Raw genomic sequence first — 6,000 nt, 5'->3', positions numbered from 1 at the left:
TCGGGACAGGATTACAATCGCCACAAATTTAACTGTAAGAGAGAGAAAAGGAAATAGGGAAATTACTGCTCAGACCTGGAGCCAAAGCAGCAGTTTGAGAGGAACTGGGGTGAAATTTCCATCATTGTTGTTGCATCGAAGAGTGTAAAGTGATTAATTGCAGCGCTTCGAGTGGAGAACTGTTTTTAAACACAATTATCAATAATAAATTTGGAAATGGCTACAGAAAGTGAATAAAATGAGCACCGGAACCACTGCAAGAGTCCAGTGAGGGCCCAGTGCCGATTGCGAAGGGAGAAGCGTTTACACTGAACGGGAATACAACGGGTTCAACCCGGATTTCAGCTCCATATGGACGGTAAAGAGAGAAAAGGTCGGGAAAGCGAGGGGACAGGGGAGGTGCAGCTGGTTTGTTGCTCTGGATTAAGAGAACCGCCAGGGGCTGGCAATAAAAGGGAAGGCAGCGGGAGACCGAGCCAGTGAGTGAGATTGGGAGGGAGATAAGGAAAAGGGTATTTAGGAGCTGGAAGCGAGTGAGTAGCAGATGGTTTGGGAAAGCGAATAAATTCAAGCAACGGAAGAGCAGACAGTGGAATCAATGCAGTGGGAGGAGAGGCTGGGATTCGCAGGGAGAAACTGCAGCAGAGTTTTGGAGGAAATCTAATCTATAGGTCCCACTAACACAATCCAACTAATACATTCAACAGTAAAATTCTATTTTTAGTGGTGTCAGGGAACGATTGTTGTGTATAAAATGTGTAAAAAGTGATGGAAGGTATCGTCGAGCGGCACTTACTCACCAATACCCTGCTCACCGATGCTCAGTTTGGGTTCCGCCAGGACCACTCGGCTCCAGACCACTTCACAGCCTTGGTCCAAACATGGACAAAAGAGCTGAATTCCAGAGGTGAAGTGAGAGTGACTGCCCTTGACATCAAGGCGGCATTTGACCGAGTGTGGCACTAAGGATCCCTAGGAAAATTGAAGTCAATGGGAATCAGGGGGATAACTCTCCATTGGCTGGAGTCATATCTAGCACAAAGGAAGATGGCTGTGGTTGTTGGAGGACAATCATCTCAGCCCCAGGACATTGCTGCAGGAGTTCCTCAGGGAACTATCTTCAGCTGCTTCATCAATGATTTTCGCTCCATCACAAGGTCAGAAATGGGGATGTTCGCTGATGATTGCACCGTGTTCAGTTCCATTCGCAACCCCTCAAATAATGAGGAAGTCCGAGCCCGCATGCAGCAAGACCTGGACAACATCCAGCCTTGGGCTGATAAATGGCAAGTAACATTCGCGCCAGATAAGTGCCAGGTAATGACCATCTCCAACAAGAGATAGTCTAACCACCTCCCCTTGACAGTCAACGGCATTACCATCGCCGAATCCCCCACCATCAACATCATAGGCGTTATTATTGACCAGAAACTTAACTGTGGCTGCAAGAGCAGGTCAGAGGCTGGGCATTCTGCGGTGAGTGACTCAACTCCTGACTCCCCAAATCATTTCCACCCTCTACAAGGCACAAGTCAGGAGTGTGAAGGAATACTCTCCACTTGCCTGGATGAGTGGAGCTCCAACAAAACTTAAGAAGCTCGACGCCATCCACGACAAAGCAGCCCGCTTGATTGGCACCCCATCGACCATCCTAAACATTCACTCCCTTCAACACTGGCGCACAGTGGCTGCATTGTGTACCATCCACAGGATGCACTGCAGCAAGTCGCTAAGGCTTCTTCGACAGCACCTCCCAAACCCGCGACCTCTACCACCTCGAGCGCAAGAGCAGCAGGTACATGGGAACAACACCTCCTGCACGTTCCCCTCCAAGTCACACACCATCCCGACTTGGAAATATATTGTAAACAATTTTACAACACCAAGTTATAGTCCAGCAATTTTATTTTAAATTCACAAGCTTTCGGAGGCTTCCCCCTTCGTCAGGTGAACGATGTGAAATGAAATCCTCATTTCACATCGTTCACCTGACGAAGGGGGAAGCCTCCGAAAGCTTGTGAATTTAAAATAAAATTGCTGGACTATAACTTGGTGTTGTAAAATTGTTTACAATTGTCAACCCCAGTCCATCACCGGCATCTCCACATCATGGAAATATATCGCCGTTCCTTCATTGTCGCTGGTCAAAATCCTGGAACTCCCTTCCTAGCAGCACTGTGGGAGAACCTTCACCACACGGACTGCAGCGGTTCAAGAAGGCGGCTCACCACCACCTTCTCAAGGGCAATTAGCGATGGGCAATAACTGCCGGCCTCGCCAGCGACGCCCACATCCCATGAACAAATAAAAATATAGAGATCTATGCACTAAAACGCCCAGATCTATTTCTTTCTCCACGTGCCTTAATGCTTTTCCCTGAAGGGTGTATGTATGTTCAGCATTCACCCTGCACTTTCTCAAGTTAAACATCATTAGACAGTCATGAGCCCAATTCCCCAGAGCATCAAGGCGCGCCTGAAGCATTCCAGCATCGTCTACAGTCTCACAAATCTTAGTATCATCTACAAACTTGCGGATGGTGCCCCCAACACCTGCAGTAAGGCCACAGCTGGAGTATTATGCGCAGTTCTGGTCATTCCATTACAGGAAGGGCGTAATTGCTCGAGAGAGAGTGCAGAGAAGATTTACAAGTATGTTGGCAGGGCTTGAAAATTGCAGCTACGAGGAGAGATTGGATAACTGGCGTTGTTTTCCTTGGAACAGAGGAAGCTGAGGGGTGACTTGGTTGAGGTGTACAAGTTTATGAGGGGCCCAGATAGAGTAGACAGGAAGTACCTATTTCCCCTAACAGTGAGTTCAAGAACTAGAGGACATAGATTTAAGCTGATTGGCGGAAGGATTAGAGGGGACATGAGGAAAAACTTTTTTACCCGGAAGGTGGTGGGTGTATGGAATTCGCTGCTCAAATTGGTGGTAGAGGCAGGGACCCTCAACTCTTTTAAAAAGTACCTGGACCTGCACCTAAAGTGCTGTAAGCTGCAGGGCTATGGACCGGGTGCTGGAAGGTGGGATTAGAATGGGCACCTGGTTATTCTTTGAGCCGGCGCAGATACGGTGGGCCGGCGCAGATACGGTGGGCCGAATAGCCCCCTTCTGTGCTGTATTATTTCTATGGTTGTATGGTTCTATCTACATCATTAATAAAAATAGTAAGGAGCACTGATCCCTGCGAGATACCACTGATGACCGGTATCCAAAAGTATCTAAATCCATCAATAACTACTTTTTGCCTACCGGCCTTCCGGCCAGTTCTCAACCCAGCTCAATGTATTAGCACTAATACCAGAGGCTTCGATCTTTTAGACAATCCTCTTGTGCTATACCTTGTCATAACTTTTTTGGAGCCCTCCGATGTACAGTCTCGCATGCCAGGTGTGAAAGGAAAATGGAGAGCCTGGAAAGGGCTGCAGCACTGAAGAGGGGGATAATGTGGTCCATGAAACGAGGTGACCATAAGAAAAAGTGGAGATTGGGGAGATTCAACCCGTAACAGGCAACCGAATGCCATTTTCCAGATCAAGAACCGGGTGGAGAAATGTGCCCTGTGAAACAGGAAAAATATACTGTTGTTCCAAACAATGCAAGACACGGCAGCAAACATTCCATAAATCCATTGCTTCACACACAGTTGGAGAAATAGATGCTCCCAAATTATAATCCGACTCTCAATTACACCATAGCCTGCTGTAGCCTCCAGTTGAACCATATCTTCTCACATTGTTATACAGCTTTCCTAACGATAGAGTTGAATGGAGATATTGAGAACGTGAGAAACAAAGAAAGAGAGTGTGATAGAAGAAACCGTTTGAGAAATATGGAGAGAGATATATGTGCAGTGCAGTGAGCACAATCCAAAAGAAAAGAGGTCCCTGCCCTCACAGTTCGTCGAACTGCTCCCTCAATGTAACTGGAGCTATAACAAAAGCAAAATACTGCGGACGCTGGAAATCTGAAATAAAAACAGAAAATGCTGGAAATTCTCAACAAGTCCAGCTGCATCTGTGGAGAAAGAAACAGAGTGAACATTTCAGATCAATAGCGAAGGGTTAACTCTGTTTCGTTCTCCGCAGATGCTGCCTGACTTGCTGAATATTTCCAGCATTTTCCGTTTTTATAAGGTAACTGGAGCTGTTCTCCGCTGCAGTGTCTCAATGACCGGCCTTCTCAAACGACAATGAGGCTCCCTGCTATATCCCTCCGAGGATTAGACCTGCCCTGCAAAATAAGGGTACAGCTGGACACAGACAGACCTGCAGCACCCATTTCCCCACATAGACTTTATTCCATAAGAATTCAGGCTTGTAGTTCTAACATTGTAATCGCTGTCCTTCTCGAACTGCTTTCCCGAGGGATTGATTCAGCTCACTATGTTGAACACTGGTCCCTTCCACACTCCGTCTATATTATATTTGTGTGTTCTTAAATGAGAGGGTCAATACCCAGTTACACCAAAAAGGGAGAGAGCCCGACTCCTCCAGTAATTTGACGGTGCTTTAAAATCACTCGATCCCTACATCTGGAATATAGAACGACGAATACTCAGCAAGTCAGGCCGCATCTGCGGAGAACGAAATAGAGTTAACCCTGCGCTATTGATCTGAAATTTTAACTCTGTTTCTTTCTCCACGGATGCAGTCGGACTTGCTGAGTATTAAAGTTCATAAAATAATCTGGTCTTTGCGCGAGATGGTCTGGCTACGATCGTATACTTAGAGAGTGGAACCAAACAAAGGCAATCCAACTGAGCTGGACAACGAAGGAAAGGAAGTGGAGGACGATGGGGTAGTTGACCCTGCCATGAGCCTGCCGAGAGGTAGAGGAATGCTGCGAGGGATAGTGCGCCACAGTCACAGAGGATGTCATTTCTGACTTGATCAGGGCCGTGTCTTTGCGTTAGCTGGGATAGAAACTTTATTGAAGAGATGCATTAACGGAGTTGCGAGAAAGGTGGGCACGGATTTGGGAGACGGCAACATGTTCAATAACTTTCGAAAGGAAAAAGAGGTTGAGTTGGGGCGGTAGAATGTTTTTTGAGGACGGTTGATCAAAACTGTTTCGAAAGGGGAGGCACAGTGCCTGAGAATAACAAAAGATTTGCAGTGTCAGCTAGCATGTGAGACAGGAAAGGTAATTGGGTGGTCAGCACTTTAGTGAGAATGGGGTCAAGGGAGCAGGAAGTGGGTTTCATTGATAAGTTGAGCTCGGAGAACGCTTGATGGGAGGTAGAGCAGAAACTGAAGAAAGACTAGAGAACGGTTCGCGTGGTGGACAAGGGGAAGGAGGTAACAGGACATAAGAACATAACAAATATGAGCAGGAGTAGTTCATACGGTCCCTCAAGCCTGCTCCGCCATTCAGTAAGATCATGATTGATCTTCGACGCCAAATCCACTTTCCCTCCCGATACCCATATCACTTGACTCCCTTAGTTTGCAAAAATCTACCGATCTCAGTCTTGAATATACTCAACGACTCGGCGACAACAGCCCCCTGGGTAAAGAAATTCCACTTCATCTCATTCCTAAATGTGCGGCCCATTATCCTGAGACTATGTCCACTCCCCTTGACATTCAACGGCATTACCATCACCGAATCCCCCACCATCAACATCCTGGGGGTCACCATTGACCAGAAGCTTAACTGGACCAGCCATATCAATACTGTGGCTAAAAGAGCAGGTCAGAGGCTGGGTATTCTGCGGCGAGTGACGCACCTCCTGACTCCCCAAAGCCTTTCCACCATTTACAAGGCACAAGGCAGGAGTGTAATGGAATAATCTCCACTTGCCTGGATGAGTGGAGCTCCAACAACACTCCAGAAGCTCGACACCATCCAGGACAAAGCAACCCGCTTGATTGGCACCCCATCCACCACCCTAAACATTCACTCCCTTCACCACCGGCGCACTGTGGCTGCAGTGTGTACCATCCACAGGATGCACTGCAGCAACTCGCCGAGGCATCTATGACAGCACCTCCC

Source organism: Heptranchias perlo, chromosome 2 (genome assembly GCF_035084215.1).
Source record: "Heptranchias perlo isolate sHepPer1 chromosome 2, sHepPer1.hap1, whole genome shotgun sequence".
NCBI classification, from domain to species: domain Eukaryota; kingdom Metazoa; phylum Chordata; class Chondrichthyes; order Hexanchiformes; family Hexanchidae; genus Heptranchias; species Heptranchias perlo.
Note: the sequence above shows the minus strand (reverse complement) of the source record.